The sequence below is a fragment of the Choloepus didactylus genome, chromosome 14 (assembly GCF_015220235.1).
Source record: "Choloepus didactylus isolate mChoDid1 chromosome 14, mChoDid1.pri, whole genome shotgun sequence".
Lineage (NCBI taxonomy): Eukaryota > Metazoa > Chordata > Mammalia > Pilosa > Megalonychidae > Choloepus > Choloepus didactylus.
In genome coordinates this window covers 42,275,982-42,295,594 of record NC_051320.1, presented here as the reverse complement: position 1 = coordinate 42,295,594, position 19,613 = coordinate 42,275,982, and the positions used below count along the sequence as shown (strand labels likewise).

Here is a 19,613-nt window from a genome sequence, read left to right as displayed (position 1 = left end):
TGGAGGAGGGGCTGGCTACGGAGAGTGGTTAATGAGGGGGGAATGATGGCCCAGTGGGAGCAGATAGGCTGTCGTGGATGGGTTTGATGTTCTGGGAGTGCCCAGGAATGACTGTGGTTTGTTGGTTTCTGGTGGGTATGGTGGGAGCAGGTTCGCAGAGATGTTGCTATGTTGGGTTGTTTTCTTGGGATGGAGTGGGAACGTGTTGGAAGTAGAGTGGTTGTGTTGGGTTGGTTGTCTTTTTCTTGCTCCCTTGTTATGGTTTGTTTGAAATGTTTTTTTATTGTATATCTTTTTAAAAAAAAATTTTACATAGTTAATTTTTTAAAAAAGAGTTAATTAAGAGTTAATGACAATGAATGCAATATATGATACTGGAGTGCATCTAAGAATGGAGGAGAAAAGCTCAAAGGGGGCAGAAGGAAAAAGTGGAATATAGAATTTAAGCTTTATATCCATATTAATTTTCTTGAATTAACTGCAGTTAAGTTAATGACATAAGTGAAAATCCTTGTTCGTAGGAAATGTACGTGGAAGTGTTATGAGTTCAAGGAGTATGACATATGAAACCTGCTCTCAAATGTTCAGAAGATGATAAATGGGTAGACAGATAATTGATAGAAAGATAATAGATATAGTTGAAAGGGGGCAGGAAGAGGGAGGAAGGAAGGAAAGAGAAAGAAAGGTACTGCAAAGGTAGCAAAATGTAAAATTGGTAGATACAGATATCTGGGGGTGGGGGGGTGGGAGTTCTCTGTACGGGGTTTGTATTGTATTTGCAATTGTCCTGTATGTTTGAAATTATTTCAAAATTAAAATAAAAATAAAATAAAATAAAAAAAAACTTACGGGATGTAGCACAGGCTGTGGTGAAAGGTAAATTTATAGCCCTAAATGCTTACATTAAAAAAGAAGAAAGAGCTAAAATCAAAGACCTAACAGCACACCTGGAGGAACTAAAAAAAGAACAGCAAACTAATCCCAAAGCAAGAAAAAGGAAAGAGAGAACAGAGATCAGAGCAGAAATTAAAGAAATGGAGAATTTAAAAAATAGTGATTTAGCAGAGGTGTTGGACTTCCTCACCTGGATGACTGTTGATGTTCTCACAAACATTGAGGACTGGCAGGATGATGGGTGGGCCAAGCCCTCTATCACAGGACTTGCCCTTATGAAGCTTGTACTGCAAAGGAGAGGCTAAACCTGGTTATAATTGTGCCTAAGAGTCTCCCCCAGATACCTCTTTGTTGCTCAGATGTGGCCCTCTTTCTCTAGCTAAGCCAACTTGGCAGGTGAAATCACTGCCCTCCCCACTACATGGGATCTGACACCCAGGGGTGTAAATCTCCCCAGGGATTAAACTGGACCTGAGATCGTGGGATTGAGAACATCTTTACCAAAAGGGGGATGTGAAATGAAATGAAATAAAGTTTCACTGGCTGAGAGATTCCAAATGGAGTTAAGAGGACACTCTGGTGGGCACTTGTGCGCACTAATAGCTAACCCTTTTTAGGTTTTAATGTATTGGAATAACTAGAAGTAAATACTTGAAACTAACAAACTGCAACCCAGTAGCCTGGACTCTTGAAGACGTATGAATAACAATGTAGCTTACAAGGGGTGACAATGTGACTGGGAAAGCCTTGTGGATCACACTCCCCTTTATCCAGTGTATGGATGGATGAGTAGAAAAACGGGGACAAAAAACTAAAGGAGAAATAGGGCAGGAGCGGGGGGGATGATGTGGGTGTTCTTTTTTTACTCTTATTTTTTCCTATTCTTATCTACTTTTTCAGGTACAAGGAAAATGTTCAAATAATAGATGGGTGTGATGAATGAACAACTATATGATGGTAATGTTAACAATGTATTGTACACTTTGGATGATTGTATGGTATGTGAATATATCTCAATAAATTGAATATAAAAAAATAGCGATTTAATGTAACATGCTTATCACTCCCCACCCCCTCCCAACTTCCTCTCTCTTAGTCTGCTTTTTTTGTTCGTTCATAAAAGCAGAATCTCACTTTCTTCATTAGAAGTACCTGTGCATGATAATACTTTGATTCTTTGCCTATATAAAATGCAGCTGCCAATTGTCATCTTTTTTTGATATGAAAATAAGATGTAAAAGTTGGAACACACAGCTCAAGTCATTTATACAATGAAACTTTAGATATCTGTTTTGGTGGGTTTTCAGGAAAAACAAGCCTAAAGAACTAAGGCTACTTCCTGTCTCTGAAGAAAACACCATACTTCCCCCTCACACACACATACACACACAACCAGAAATGAGGACTTGACTTCTAGCCCAAGGCATAAAGGCTGTTTATCAGTTACAGCAAACATCTCCTGCATTGAAGACAAAGTTCTTATCTTCTGAATTTTATTAGAGTGGTGATACCTTTAAAATATGAAAATTTTCACTAGCTTCCTGAAAGAAATGAGAATGGATGTAGATATCAGAAGCTTTTAACTTAATACATGTCATTTACATGCAAGATAATCAAAAACCATAACAAAATCGTCATTTTCTTTACAAAGAAAATGTACTGGGTTTTACACTTGTTTTGAAAAAAACAATTGTAAATATTTGAAAAGAAAGTAATAGAGAGAATTAACAAAACAAAAAATTGGTTCTTTGAGATCAGTAAAATTGGCAAACCCTTAGCTAGACTGACAAAGACAAAAAGAGAGAGGATACAAATAAAATCAGAAATGAGAGGATGGGCATTACTACTGACCCCACAAGAATATAAAGGATCATAGATACTATGAACAATTGTATGCCAAAAATTAGACAACTTAGATGAAATGGACAAATTCCCAGAAACACATGAACTGCACTGACTGTAGAAGAAACAGAAGACCGCAACAGACCAGTTACAAATAAAGAGATTGAAGCGGTCATCAAAAACCTCCCAAAAAAGAAAGCCCAGGATCAGATGGCTTTACAAGTTAATTCTAATCATTCCAAAAATTAATACCAATCCTGCTCAAACTCTTCCAAAAAAAGTTGAAGAGGGGAGAAGACTTCCTAAATCATTCTTTGAGACCAACATCACCCTAATACCAAAGCCAGATAAAGATACTACAAGAAAAGAAAATTAAAGAACAATTTCTCTAATGAATATAGATGCAAAAATCCTCAACACAGTAGTTACAAATGGAATCTAACAGCACATTAAAAAAGCATACACCATAATCACATGGATTTTAACACAGGTATGCAAGGGTAGTTCAACACAAGAAAATCAATTAATGTAATATACCACATTAGCAAATTGAAAGGGAAAAAAAACACATCATCATCTTGATTGATGCAGAAAAGACATTTGACAAAATCCAGCATCCTTTCTTGATGAAATACTTCTAAAAATAGCAATAGAAGAAGACTTCCTCAACATGATAAACACCATATGTGAAAACCCACAGCTAACATCATACTTAATGGGGAAAGACTGAAAGCTTTCCTGCTAAGATCTGGAGTAAGACAACAATGCCCAAATGCGGTATATACATACAATGGGTTATTATTGTTCAGCAGTAAAAAGGATGCCGTCCTGATAGATGTGACAATATGGATGAACCTTGAGTGAGTGTGCTATTTGTGTCAGAATCTAGAATATAGGTTACCAGGCAATAGATTAGGGTTGGAGAATGGGGAGTTGATGCCTAACTTGCACGCTGATGATAAAGTTTTGGAAATGGATGGTGGTGATGGTAGCACATTATTGTGAGTATCATCAATGGCACTGAACTATACCGGTGAATATGATTTAAAAAGGAAACTTTAGGATATATATATTACTAGAATAAAAATTTAAAGATAAAATATAAGACTGTGTAGCATAGTGAACACCACTGTAGACAGTGGACTATAGATATAAGACTGTGTAGCATAGTGAACACCACTGTAGACAGTGGACTATAGTTAATAGTACAAGTATAAGAATGTTCTCTCATGGGTTATAACAAATATATGACAAGGTGGTAATAGAGTAGCCTATGGGCAAAAATACACCTAATGTAAATAATGCAAGAGAGAACTATTTTAATAATCTTTCATCAATTGTAATATTAAAAAAATACAATTATAAAAAAAGTGCTATCATCAATAGTAAATGATGTTCCACACCAATGCAAGGTGTTGGTAGTGGGTGATTTATGGGACTCTTGTATTTTATGCATTATTGTTTTATAAACTCACAAATTCTCCAATTAAAAAAAAGAATTAATAGTCTTAATTCTGTTGTTCATTAATCAATTAAAATTTATAATTGTAAAATTAGTCAATTAATTTATAATTAATTATCATTTATTATAGCAATTTAAGTTAATAATGAAAGTGATTTTAAAATTCTGTTATAATTTCCAATAAACTACAATAGGTGGAGTTGGAAAAGAAATTCAAGTTGAGAGGAACTTAAAATTTATGCTCTTAGCTTCAAAATGTAAAGGTGTACTTCTCTCCCCAGTCATTGATCTCTAACTTGTAAAACTTGATAATAGCTGAGAAAACTATACTCAGCACCTAGGAGAATAATTTATGTGCCCAGGTAGATGAGAGGCCTCGTTCCTGGTCTCTGACTTTAAGGAATTTAAAGACTAATACTAGGTCACACAAAAAAATAATCAGTAGCAGGGGAGGATGGTGTGTGAACAGAAGTGTTCAGGATGAGAACATTCAAGAGAGGTGAAGAAATAAGGAAGAAGAGGAAAATATTTTAAATGATAGGCTGTCTTCATTGCCTTAATCCTAAACTTGGCTTGGTCCATGGTGATCCAAGGTAAGTAGTCAGGATTTATCATTATGACCCAGAGAATCCCTTGGCTATGCACTTTTAGTTTGTTTTCATTCCTTTCACCTCTCCCACATTGAAAATCCCAACTTTTTAATACTCATTGTCCCACCAACAATCTCTTATAATATCTTTTCAAACAATAGGGAGAAGCATGTCCTGTGAATTCATAACTAGTTAAACAAATGTACCCATCAAATTTTAATAAATAAATCAATGTTAAGATAGTCTTACTATAAGACTCTATTTTTATATTGTGCAACTCAACATTTTTTGAGTGACCATGATAAAATCATAGGTAACACACCTCCAAAACTCATAAATGAAACAAAATAAGATAGTATAGCTAATGTGTTCGTGATCTGATTAAAATATTAAAAAGAACTTAGCACTCTGGAATAATAGATTGAAACAATTAAATTTAAATTAAAGGAATTTTATTTTATCTGCACTCTTTTACTTACTGTCCTTGTGGTCTTGGACAAATGTCTTAATCTACTAGAACCCCAGTTTCCTCATTTAAAAAGGAGCATAATCACATTTCAGCAGCATCATTAGTAGGTTTTTGTGAGATTCAAGTAAGACAGCAATGAGAAAAACACTTTGGAAGTCATGAATTGCAATTCAAACATTGTTTGAAATTTACCAGGGATAAATGCTGAATGAAATTTTGAGATATTCAGTTGCTTGAGTAAAAGGCAAAGGAGTATCATGCAAGAAAAAATTGGGAGACTCAGTTGAGTAAAGTGACTCAATAAGAACCAGAAATGGGACACAACTAATTTAAAACAAAAAAACAATATGATCACAGAATGCATAGTACTACTCTTTGTCAATCAAAATACATCTGCCATATTTTGTTTGCTTCTTGGTATCATTCCTTAAAAGGGATTCTAACAAATTGGAGTGTGTCCAGAGAAAAGCAATACAACGATGTTGAAGGGGGTCTCAATATCATGCCACATGAAAACATCCACAGTAACACAGTATCCCAGAAAGTTAAAACTCATGATGGCAAGGAAATGATAGTTGTCTTCAGATAATTTTGCCCTTTCAATAGAAGAGAAGTTAGATTTGCCCTGTGTAGTTTCAGAGAACAAAATGAAGACTAATGTATGAAATTTATAAAGTGTCTAACTTTGAACCACAATAAAATCTTCCCAGTAATTAGAGCTACCCATAAATGGAATGGACTGCTTATGAGTAGCTACCATAACTCAGAGTTTTCAGAAAGAGTATGAGTGACTATCAGTAGAGAAGATTCTTACTTTCTAAAACACAACCCCTAAAAGCTCTGGCATACCCTTTTATTCCGTTAGAAATGGCATGGTGCAACTCTTGCTAAATTTTTCTTCTCACTCCTAATGCCACCAGGAATGACTAGTATTTCCACCACAGTGTTTCACTCATAATCATAACACTAGTGGGGAAAAAGAGTATCAGGGAGAACCTAAGATGGTGGCTATGTAAGAAAGGGCCAAAAAACACCTTCATGAAAAATACTAGATAAAAACCAGAAAGTGACCCAGAACACCACTGCCAGCGATGCACCAGCTGGACAAGGTCTGCTAAATTCACAGGGAACGTGCATTTGGTGAAACCAGGAGCCTGCATTCTGAAACGAGTGAGTAAAGTCCAGTGGCTGTGCTGCAGTGTGGGGAAACGGTGGGCTGACATTTGGAGACGAACTAGTTCTTTAAAAAAAAAAAAAGCCCGGGAGCGGCTGCACATATGACGGGGAGAGCTGCACAGTGAAGCACGGCAGGAGCGGGCTGGGCTTAAGCCTCGATGTCTGGCATGGTGGATACCCCTTCCTACACCTGCTGCTGATTGTCTCAAGACCAGAGGAGCACAGGGGAGCCAAAAGAAGAAAAAAAACCACATTCCTTGCAGCCATCTCCCCAGCAGGCGGGGCACGCTCCTGCCCAGGGCCAGACCCACAGCCCAGAGCCATGCCAAGAAACCCAGTGTGACGGGGAATCTTTCCCACAGCACTACACACAAGCCACAATATTGGCCGTGGACAGCGGCCTTTAATACACCCACGGCTGATTGTCCCGGAGCTGGGAGGGCGGAGCTGTGCAAAAAGGGGGAAGTTAATGCTTCTCATTCAACCATCTTTGAAGTGGGCTGGGAGTGCCCCTGCACAGCCCAGTGAACCAGGGCTTCCCTGGCGGGCCGGTGTGCACTAGTGACATGGTGCGGCCCTCCCTCAGCAGAGGTCCTGGAAGAGCACAGCTGGGAAGGGGGAACCACTCGGAAATCCCAGGGACTCTATGCGAATACCAAGGACTTGTGGGTCAGCGGCAGAGAACAGCCTTAAATCTCCAGTAACACCTGAGAGGTTTGATTATTAAAGCTGCCCTGCCTGCCTAACCACCCAGACACATGCCCCACATTCAGGGCAGACAGCACCAGCAACACACCCAAACTTGGTGCACCAATTGGACCCCACAAGAATCAGACCCCCACACACCACAAAGACAAAGTGGGGGAGAACGGACTTGAGAGGAATAGGTGACTCATGGACACCATCTGCTGGTTAGTTAGAGAAAGTGTACGCCACCAAGCTGCAGTTCTGTCAGATTAGGGATCAAGTAAAGCAAATGCCAAGAGGCCAAAAACAACAGAAAAGCTTAAAGCATATGATAAAACCAGACGATATGGAGCACCCAAACCAAAACACCCAAATCAAAAGATCAGAAGACACACAGTACTTGGCACAATTAATCAAAGAATTACAGACAGGCAACAAGAGCATGGCTCAGTATATAAAGGACATGAAGAGGAGCATGGCACAGGATATAAAAGACATAAAGAAGACCCTAGAAGAGCATAAAGAAGAAATTGCAAGAGTAAATAAAAAAAATAGAAGATCTTATGGAAATTAAAGAAACTGTAGACCAAATTAAAAAGACTCTGGATACTCATAATACAAGATTAGAGGAAGTTGAACAACAGCTCAGCCTCGTCAAGGACCACAGAACAGAAAATGAAAGAACAAAAGAAAGAATGGGGAAAAAAAATTCAAAAAAAATCAAAATGAATCTCAGGGATACGATAGATAAAATAAAACATCCAAATTTAAGACTCACTGGTGTCCCAGAAGGGAAAGAGAAGGGTAAAGTTCTAGAAAGAGTATTCAAAGAAATTGTTGGGGAAAACTTCCCAAACCTTCTACACAAAATAAATACACAAAGCATAAATGCCCGGCGAACTCCAAATAGAATAAATCCAAATAAATCCACTCCAAGACATATTCTGATCAGACTCTCAAATACTGAAGAGAAGGAGCAAGTTCTGAAAGCAACAAGAGAAAAACAACTCACCACATACAAAGGAAACAACATAAGACTAAGTACTGACTACTCAGCAGCAACCATGGAGGCGAGAAGGCAGTGGCATAACATATTTAAAATTCTGAGAGAGAAAAATTTCCAACCATGAATACTTTATCCAGCAAAACTCTCCTTCAAATTTGAGGGAGAGCTTAAATTTTTCACAGACAAACAAATGCTGAGAGTTTTTGCTAATAAAAGACTTGCCCTACTTCAGATACTAAAGGGAGCCCTACTGACAGAGAAACAAAGAAAGGATAGAGAGATATAGAAAATTTTAACAGACATATATAGAATATTACATCCCAGGTCACCGGGACACACATTCTTCTCTAGTGATAATGGATCTTTCTCCAGAATGGACCGTATGCTGGAGCATAAAAACAAGCCTCAATAAATTAAAACAAAAAAAATGAATTTGTTCAAAGCACATTCTCTGACCACAATGGAATACAAATAGAAGTCAATAACCATCAGAGACTTGGAGAATTCACAAACACCTGGAGGATAAAAATGAGGGGGAGATAAAAACATTCCCGGATAATCAAAAGCTGAGGGAATTCATCTCCAGTAATCAGTCCTATAAGAAATGCTAAAGAGAGTTGAGCAGGCTGAAAGGAAGGGACACTAAACAACTGAATGAAACTACATGAAGAAATAAAGATTTCCAGTAAAGATCACATGGTAAATATAAGTACCAATACTACTGCATTTTTTATTTATAACTCCACTATTTACTTCCTACAGGATCTAAAATACATAAACTGTAATGATAAATCAGTGGTTTGGGACTCAATGTAAAATATATAATGTTTTACAAGAGTTACATAAAGGTGGGGGAATAATGGAGTATAGGAACATAGTTTATGTATCATATTGAAGTTAAGTTGGTATCAAAGAAAAACAAGATTGTTATAGATTTAAGATGTTAAATTTAAGCCCCACAGTAAACACAAAGGAAGTATCAGAGAATATGACCATAGAGATGAAAAGTAGAGTAGGGGTTCCGAGAATTGGGGGAAGGGGCAATGGGGAGTTAAGAAATGAGTGTAGGGTTTCTGTTTGGGGTAAAGGGAAACTTCTAGAAATGGATGGTGGGAAGGTGATAGCATTGCAACATTCTAAATGTGATTAATCCGACTAATGGAGTGCTAGGGAGGGGGTGGAATGGGAAGATTTAGGCTATATATATGTTTCAACAATTAAAAAAAAAGTCTAAATAGATGACAATTAAATGCCAAGGATGATCCTGGATGGGATTTGAGGATGGAGGACAGGAGGCTCAAAGGGGCACAGTTGGGACACACACGCACATGAAAAAAAGGAAATATAGAATGTAAGCTTTGCATCAATGTTGAGTTTCATGAACTTCTTAGCTGCGCTTAATGAGATTGCATAAAAGAATGTTCTTGTCCATGGGAAAGGTATATGTGAATTATATTATTTGTTCAAAGATATGTGCAGCTTGCTCACATATGTTCAGAGGACAGAGCAATAGATGATGGATGATAGAGAAGGAGGGAGGGAGGGAGAGAGGGAGGGAAAGAAAGAAATGGTGGTGTGATAGGATGTTAAAGGTGGTGGATCAGGGTATCAGGGAGGGGGAGGGGTATGATGGAGTTCTATGTATGGGGTTTGTACTGTTTTTGCAACTCTTCCTGTGAAATTGAATTTATTTCAAAATAAAATATTAAAAAAAAAGAGAGTATCAGGGTTAGCAAAAATGCTCTCCCTCCAAGAACCTCACAAACTGCCACAATTTCCTGCCACATGTGGAAATCTCTATTATTCTAGTGGGACTGATGTTTTTGATTGGAATGCCATGCATTTTTCAGATAAAAACTTTATAAGTTGATTGCTGAAGACAGTGCTTCTGATACTTGTGATAGGATGAATAAAGGCCTCCCAAAGATGCTCACATCCTAATCTCTGGAATCTTACCTAGCAAAGAGGGCCTTGCTGATGTGATCAAATTAGGCTTTTTGAGATAGGGTCCTTATACCAGGGAAGCAGGAGATCAAATATGGAGGAAGTCCGTGGATGATGGAAGTAGTCAGTGAGTAAGAAGTGATAATGCTTTGCTGCTGGCTTTGAAAATGGAGGGAGGGAACACAAGTCAGATAATACAGGCAGCTTCTAGAGACTGGCAAAGGCAAGCTTCTCCCCTAGAGCCTCCAGGCAGAACCAGATCTTCTGACACCTTGACTTTAGTCTCATTTAGATAATGAGAATGATTTGGGACTTCTGCCCTCCAGAAGTATAAAATAATACATTTGGTTTTTGGGGTTTTTTTTTTTTTTTTGCTTTTTTTTGTTGTTGTTTTCTTTTACTTTTTATTTTGAAATAAATTCAAACTTACAGGACAGTTACAAAAATAATACAAACCCCATATACAGAACTCCAGCGTACCCCAACCCCCCTCCACCGATACCCAGATCTACCAACTTTAATATTTTGTCACTACCATTTCTTTCTTTCCCTCCTTCTCTCCCTATCTATCATCCATCATCTATTGCTCTCTCTTCAGAACATATGAGAGCAAGTTGCACACATCCTTGAACAAATAATATAATTCACATATACATTTCCTATGAACAACAATATTCATTTATGTAATCACAATAAGTGTAGTTAAGAAATTCAAGGAATTTAACATTGATATAAAGCTTACACTCTATGTTTCATTTTTTTCTTATGTCTCAATTGTGTCCTTTTGATCCTTTTCTCCTCTATTCTTCGATCTCATCCAGGATCATCTATGGCATTTAATTGTCATTTTCTATTTAGACTGTCTTTTTTTTCAATTGTGGAAACATATATACAGCATAAATCTTCCCATTCCAACCCCTCCCAAGCATTCCATTTAGTGAGATTAATCACATTCACAATGTTACAATGCCATCAACTTCCCACCATCCATTACTAGAAATTTACCTTCACCCCAAACAGAAACCCTACACTCATTTTTTAACTCCCCATTGCCTCTTCCCCCACTTCTCATAACCCATACTCTACTTTTCATCTCTATGATCGTATTCTCTGATACTTTCTTTGTGTTTACCATGGGGCTTAAATTTAACATCCTAAATCTATAACAATCTTGTTTTCTTTGGTAGCAGCTTAACTTCAATAGGACACATAAACTATGTTCCTATACTCCTCCATTCCCCCCACCTTTATGTAATTCTTGTCAAAAATTACATATTTTACATTGAGTCCAAAACCACTGATTTATCATTATACTTTATGTATTTTAGATCCTGTAGGAAGTAAATAGTGGAGTTACAAATTAAAAATACAGTAGTATTGGTATTTATATTTCCCAGGTGATCTTTACTGGAAATCTTTATTTCTTCATGTAGTTTCAGTCAATTGTTTAGTGTCCCTTCCTTTCAGCCTGCACAATTCTCTTTAGCATTTCTTATAGGACTGATCTACTGGTGATGAAGTCCCTCAGCTGTTGATTATCTGGGAATATTTTCATCTCCCCTCATTTTTAACCTCCAGGTGTTTGTGAATTTTCTAAGTCTCTGATGGTTATTGACTTCTGTTTGTATTCCATTGTGGTCAGACAATGTGTTTTGAATACTTTCAATTTTTTTAAATTTATTGAGGCTTGTTCTATGTCCTAGCCTATGGTCTATTCTGGAGAAATTCCGTGATCACTAGAGAAGAATGTGTATCCTGGTGATTTGGGATGTAATGTTCCATATATGTCTGTTAAATCCAATTCATTTATCAGCTTGTTTAGGTTATCAATTTCCTTATTGGGCTTCTGTTTGATTGATCTATCTATAGAAGAGAGTGATGTGTTGAAGTTCACAATTATTGTGTAACCATCCGTTTCTTCCTTTACTTTTGCCACTGTTTGTCTCATGTATTTTGTGGCAACATGATTGGGTGCATAAACATTTATGAATATTATTTCTTCTTGTTGAATTGCCCCTTTTACTAGTATGTAGTGGCCTTCTTTGTCTCTCATAACATCCTTGCATTTAAAGTCTATTTTATATAAGATTAATATTGCTACTCCTGCTTTCTTTTGGCTGTAGCTTGCATGAAATATTTTTTCCATCCTTTCACTTTCAATTTCTTTGTGTCCCTGTGTCTACGATGAGTCTCTTGCATGCGACATAGTGATGGTTCATCTTTTTTGATCCATTCTGCCAATCTATATCTTTTAATTGGGGAGTTTAGCCCATTTACATTCAACGTTATTACTGTGAAGGCATTTCTTGAATCAGCCATCCTATCCTTTGGTTTATGTTTGTCAGGTATTTTTTCCCTTTCTCTCTTATTGTCCTTTAATGAACCAATATTGACTCTCTTTGGTACTGAACCTTTGTATCTCTCTCTCGTTTCTTTGTTTCTCTTTAGTATCTGAAGTAGGGCAGGTCTTTAATTAGCAAAATCTCAGCATTTCTTTGTCTGTGAAAAATTTAAGCTCTCCCTCAAACTTGAAGAAGAGCTTTGCTGGATAAAGTATTCTTGGTTGGAAATTTTTCTCTCTCAGAATTTTTAATATGTCATGCCACTGCCTCTCGCCTCCATGGTGGCTGCTGAGTAGTAACTACTTAGTCTTACGTTGTGTGCTTTGTATGTGGTTAGTTGCTTTTCTCTTGCTGCTTTCAGAACTTGCTTCTTCTCTTCAGTATTTGAGAGTCTGATCAGAATATGTCTTGGAGTGGGTTTATTTGGATTTATTCTATTTGGAGTTCGCCAGGCATTTATGCTTTTTGTATTTATATTGTGTAGAAGGTTTGGGAAGTTTTCCCCAACAATTTCTTTGAATACTCTTTCTAGACCTTTACCCTTCTCTTCCCCTTCTGGGACACCAATGAGTCTTTTATTTGGATGTTTTATTTTATCTATCATATCCCTGAAGTCCATTTCGATTTTTTCAATTTTTTCCCCATTTTTTCTTTTGTTCTTTCATTTTCCATTCTGTGGTCCCTGAGGTTGCTGATTTGTTGTTCAGCTTCCTCTGGTCTTGTACTTTGAGTATCCAGAATCTTTTTAATTTGGTCAACAGTTTCTTTTATTTCCATAAGATCATCTATTTTTTAATTTACTCTTGCAGTTTCTTCATTATGCTCTTCTAGGGTCTTCTTCATGTCCTTTATATCCGGTGCCTTGCTCTTCTTCATGTCCTTTATATCCTGTGCCATGTTCTCATTGTTTGATTTTAGTTCTTTAATTAATTGCTCCAAGTACTGTGTCTTCGCTGATCTTTTGATTTGGGTGTTTGGGTTTGGGTTATCCATATCATCTGGTTTTTTCATATGCTTTAAAATTTTCTGTTGTTTTTAGCCTCTTAGCGTTTGCTTTACTTGATAGGGTTCTTTTAGGATATGTAGAATTATTCAGAGACTAATCTCTAATTTGTCAGATCTACAGCTTGGTGACGTACACTTTCTCTAACTAACCAGCAGATGGCATCCGTGAGTCACCTATTCCCCTCAAGTCAGTTCTCCCCCACTTTGTCTTTGTGGTGTGTGGGGGTCTGATTCTTGTGGGGTCCAATTGGTGCACCAAGTTTGGGTGTGTTGTTGGTGCTGTCCACCTTGAATGGGGGCATGTGTCTGAGCAGTTAGGAAGGGAGGGTAGCTTTAATAATCAAACCTCCCAGATGTTCCTGGAGATTTAAGGCTATTGCAAGAGTTTAAACCTTCATTTCAGTCTTTCTTCAGATTGTCTCTGCCGCTGACCCAGAAGTGCTTGGTATTGTTGTATGGTCCCTGGGCTTTCCAAGTGTGTCCCTCTTCCAAGCCGTGCCCTTCTAGGGCCTCTGCTGAGGGAAGGTTGTGCTACGTCACAAGTGCGTGCCATCCCTCAAGGGAAGTTCTGAGCCACTGGGTTGTGTGGGGGCATTCCCCGCCTGCTGTAAGGATGGCTGAATGGGGCATGTTAATTTCCCCCTTTCGCACAGCTCCACCTTCCCAGCTCCAGGACAATTAGCTGTGGGTGCATGAAGGCTATTGTCCGCGCCCGATATTGTGGCGTGTGTGCGTGTTGCTGGAAACACTTCCTGTCACACTGTGTTTTTTAGCACGGCTCTGGGCTATGGCTCCTGTGCCAGGCAGGAGCGTTCCCAGCCCGCCAGGAAGATGGCTGCAAGGGGCGTGTTTTTTCCCCTTTTGGCTCACCTCTGCCTTCCTCACTCTGAGACAGCAGCGGGTACGCAAAAGGCTATCTTCCACACCAGATATTGAGGCGTTCGCACAGCCCATTCCTGCCGTGCTTCACTGTGTGGTTCTCGCTGCCGTATCTGCAACTGCTTTTGGTTTTTTTAAAAAAGAACTAGTCCACCTTCAAACGCCAACCCAGTTTCCCCACACCACAGTGTGGCTGCCGGATATTCAGCAAGCTTACTCATTCATTTCAGAATGCAGACTCCAGTTTCACCAAGTGCACAGTCCCTGTGAATTTAACAGACCTTATCCATCTGGTGCATCACTGGAATTGGTGTTCTGGGTCACTTTCTGGCTTTTATCTAGTATTTTTCACGGAGATGTTTTTTTGCCCTGTCTCTCCTAGCCACCATCTTAGGTTCTCAATACATTTGTTATTTAAAGTCACTAAGTTTGTGGTAATTTGTTACAGCAGCTATAGGAAAAGAATACAGTATTTCATATTTAAGGTTTAACATCTGACTATATGAAGAACAAAGTTCCTAAACTGTGAAAGAGGAATAGTACTTGCTAGCATTTTTTTCCTAACAATATGCACTGCCCTTTGAAAATTTAAAAATCTACAGAGATTTTCTCCAAAAAAAATAAGTATACGAAAAAAACGTAATCGGTTTCAGGGATTCATGGAATTTTCAAAACCGATATAAGAACCTTTAGGTAATCCATGAACCCCAAATTAAGAATTGCTGCAGGAGTATATTCAGCACATAACTTGGTAGTTCACACCTTTATAACTTTGCTCACACTCTTTTTTCAACATGCCCTCCCACCTTCTTCGGCTGGGCTACCAGTTCTGTCATTTGACTCCATAATAGCCAATGAACTTTATATCCAACTACCACCCAAAACATTTCTCTTTTGCTCCACTTTAGATACTGTGGGATGTGAAGTCATTCATATTTTCCATGCTTCTGTTCACTCTCTTACCTACCTATATGGGATCTTCCACTACTTAAACCCACCCATCCTTGAAAATAATCCCAAGACCCATTTGCTATTTGAATGCTTGCCTGACAGTTCCTTTCTTACCACTCATTATGAATGTCACAAAGTTCATAGGGTATTTAATTTTAATACTAAATTATTTAAGAGCAAGTAATATGACTTAGCTTCTTAGCATACTCTGATGCCAATTTCATAGTAGGTGCTCCATAAACACTTCACTACTTCTCCCTGGAGCTTAGCATATTGTAATGTAATACCTGCATTTCTATCTATCTCTTCCACTATACTATGCTCCTTGTAGACAAGGACTTTTGGCTTTATATCCTCAGGTCCTGGTCAAATGCTTGATTCATCAAAGTCACATAATAAGGGTTTATTGAGTGAATGAGTGGATAGTGGATTTTTTAATACATTTTTTATTGTGAAATTTAATATATATACATAACAGTGACAACTTTCAAAGTACAATTTTACCAATAGAGAGCAAATTTCAAAGAATGTTATAGGTTACAGTTCCACAATTCCAGTTATTTCCTTCTTGTGAAATCTCACATATATACAGAAAGGTGATAACTTTCAAAGTAGAATTTAACAAGTAGTTATATAGGTAGTTTCAAAGAATGTTATGCGTTACAGTTCCACAGTTTCAGTTATTTCCTTATGGTGATATATAAGATGTATACAGAAGGGTGTTAACTTTCAAAGTACAATTTAACAAGTAGCTATAGAGCAAATTTCGAAGAATTTAATGGGTTACAGTTCCACCATTTCAATTATTTCATTGTAGCTATTCCAATACCCTTGCATCTAAAAAAAAGTATATGAAGATTGAGTATTCATAGTCCTTTGTTAAATCTTATCTTGTCTGTTGCTACTCCTTCCTCTTGTTAAATCACTTTCTTGACCTTCAGGGGTGTCTAAGCAGTGACCACCTTTACTTGTCCATTTTGAAAAAGAGTATCGACATTATGGGGAAGGGGGCTGCATCTGGTTATTGTTCTTAAAGAGGCTGTTGCCTCTGGGTGTTAGGACTTGTGTGGCATAGGAACACTGATGGATTTAAGTTTCTGAGAGACAAACTAAGTGAGTGAAACTTTTATAGAATCTCGGATAGGGACCTAGGTATGTGGATTTTTAAACATTGGGCTGTTTTCAACACATCATTAACATTTAGAGAGGTGGATTTACTGTGATGCTAATAAAGTTTAAGCTTTAGGGTCTTGCACTAAAAACCCTGTACAGAAATTAGAATTCATAATTTTGTATTTTTTTCTTGAAAAAGATACCAAAAATTCTGTAAGTTTCAGACTTGAATTTCCACTGCACACCAGCACATAAAAATTTCAGCTCTTGATGAGTATAATGGCAAAATCCCTATCTTCAGCTATGGTGCTATACTATTTTGCTTTCAGTGCCACCACACTAACACTTAAACCCTTTATGACAAAATATCTTGTTACCTAAATAGAAAGTTTAGAACCTAGTACTGCAGGTAGCCACAGCAAGAACCATAGTAATCCCAGCCACTTATCAATTACAGGACACCCTGAGTCCAGATTATTGCAAAAAGCCAAATTCAAATTTCCGTTTCCAAAAGGATACATATAAAAGTGTGCTAATAATTACCCCTTTTTATCAAACACCAAATTAAGTAAAACATATCTATAAGGGGTTTGCAAAATTTTAAGGCTATAATCTGTTTCACATTGCTTTTACAGTTTACTTATAGCCAGTAGGATGATTCTGACACATTCACTAAAAAGAATCAAGTTGCAAATGCAAATTTATATGACTGTTAATATCCCTGATTTACATAAAAATCTGTGATGCACATCCAAGATCGCTACTGATGACAAACAGATCAAATGGCAAATTCCCTCAACCATACTAATAATGATTTATAAGGAAGTTTTACAGCTATGTGCTGCTACGTCCTTTCAGAAACTAGGTTATTTGAATTGAATATTCAGTGTAATACAGTATATAACAGATTATACAAATTATTTGCACAAGACATGGTAGGTAATTTTAACTGTAAATTTTTATGATAGTTTTCATCAGGAGAGTAGCCTGCCTCTCTGAAAAGCCTTGGAAATTTATGTTACAGTACCATACGGTGGTCTTGGTTTTCTACAATTACCTTTTCTTTTGTTTTTTTGTTGTTGTTGTTTTTTAAATTCATTTTATTGAGATATATTCACATACCATTCAGTCAAACAAAACAAATCATACATTCGATTGTTCACAGTATCATTACATAGTTGTGCATTTATCCCCAAAATCAATCCCTCACTCTTTCATTACCACACACACAAAAATAACAAGAATAATAATTAAAGTGAAAAAGGGCAATTAAAGTAAAAAAGAACACTGGGTGCCTTTGTTTGTTTGTTTGTTTGTTTTTTTCCTTCTCCCATTTTTCTACTCATCCATCCATAAACTAGACAAAGGGGAGTGTGGTCCATATGACTTTCCCAATCACATTGTCACCCCACATAAGCTACATTTTTGTACAACTGTCTTCGAGATTCATGGGTTCTGGGTTGTAGTTTGATAGCTTCAGGTATCCACCACCAGCTGCCTCAATTCATTAGAACCTAAAAAGGGTTGTCTATATTGTGTGTAAGAGTGCCCACCAGAGTGACCTCTTGGCTCCTTTTGGAATCTCTCTGCCACTGAAGCTTATTTTATTTCCTTTCACTTCCCCTTTTTGGTCAAGTAGATGTTCTCCATCCCACGATGCCGGGTCTACATTCCTCCCCAGGAGTCATATTCCATGTTGCCAGGGAGATTCACTCCCCTGGGTGTCTGATCCCACGTAGCGGGGAGGGCAGTGATTTCACCTTTCAAGTTGGCTTAGCTAGAGAGAGAGGGCCACATCTGAGCAACAAAGAGGCATTCAGGAGGAGGCTCTTGGCACAATTATAGGGAAGCCTAGCCAAGGGTAAATCCTGTGGTAGAGGGTTCCACCCATCAAACCACCAGTCCCCTATGTCTGTGAGCACGTTAGCAACCATTGAGGTGGGGCAGCCTGATACCCCTGCATTCTCCACCAGCTCCTCAAGGGGGGTCTGCATATTATTTTTCCTTGTTTTTTTTGTTTTTTTTTTTTTTTTGATACTTTTTTTTTAAATCAACTGTATAAAAAATAAAAAATAAATTTAAAAAATATGCAATAAAAGAACATTTCAAACAGATCATAACAAGGGAGTAAGAAAAAGACAACTAACCTAAGACAACTACTTTACTTCTAACATGTTCCTACTCTACCCCAAGAAAGAAACCTAATATAGCAACATTTCTGTGAACTTGTTCCTACTATACCCATCAGAAATTAACAGACCATAGTCATTCCTGGGCATTCCCAGAATGCTAAATTTACCCACAATAGCTTATCTGTTCTTATTGGATTATCGTTCCCCCTTCCTTAATTGCTCTCTATTGCTAGTTCCCCTACATTCTACATTATAAACCATTCGTTTTACATTTTTCAATGTTCACATTAGTGGTAGCATATAATATTTCTCTTTTTGTGCCTGGCTTATTTCGCTCAGCATTATGTCTTCAGGGTTCATCCATGTTGTCATATGTTTCATGACATCATTCCTTCTTACTGCCGTGTAGTATTCCATCATGTGTATATACCACATTTTATTTATCCACTCATCTGTTGAAGGACATTAGGGTTCTTTTCATCTCTTGGCAATTGTGAATAATGCTGCTATGAACATGGGCATGCAGATATCTGTTCGTGTCACTGCTTTCAGATCTTCCGGGTATATACCAGGAAGTGCAATCGCTGGATCGAACGGTAACTCTATATCTAGTGTTCTAAGGAACTGCAAGACTGACTTCCAGAGTGGCTGAACCGTTATACAGTCCCACCAACAATGAATAAGTGTTCCAATTTCTCCATATCCTCTCCAGCATTTGTAGTTTCCTGTTTGTTTAATGGCAGCCATTCTAATTCATATGACATGATATCTCATTGTGCTCTTAATTTGCATCTCTCTAACAGCTAGTAAAGCTGAACATTTTTTCATGTGTTTCTTAGCCATTTGTATTTCCTCTTCAGAGAACTGTCTTTTCATATCTTTTGCCCATTTTATAATTGGGCTATCTGTACTATCGTCATTCAGTTGTAGGATTTCTTTATATATGCAAGATATCAGTCTTTTGTCAGATACATGGTTTCCAAAAATTTTTTCCCATTGAGTTGGCTGCCTCTTTACCTTTTTGACAAATTCTTTTGAGGTACAGAAATTTCTAAGCTTGAGGAGTTCCCATTTATCTATTTTTTCTATTGTTGCTTGTGCTTTGAGTGTAAAGTCTAGGA

The 19,613-nt window shown here is 37.6% G+C and overlaps 1 protein-coding gene across 1 annotated transcript in view; it reads left to right on the top strand.

Moving 5' to 3' along the window:
* The window catches only part of CNGB3 (cyclic nucleotide gated channel subunit beta 3), a 206,569-nt gene that overhangs the window by 55,744 nt on the left and 131,212 nt on the right, over positions 1–19,613 (top strand). The window lies entirely within an intron of this gene.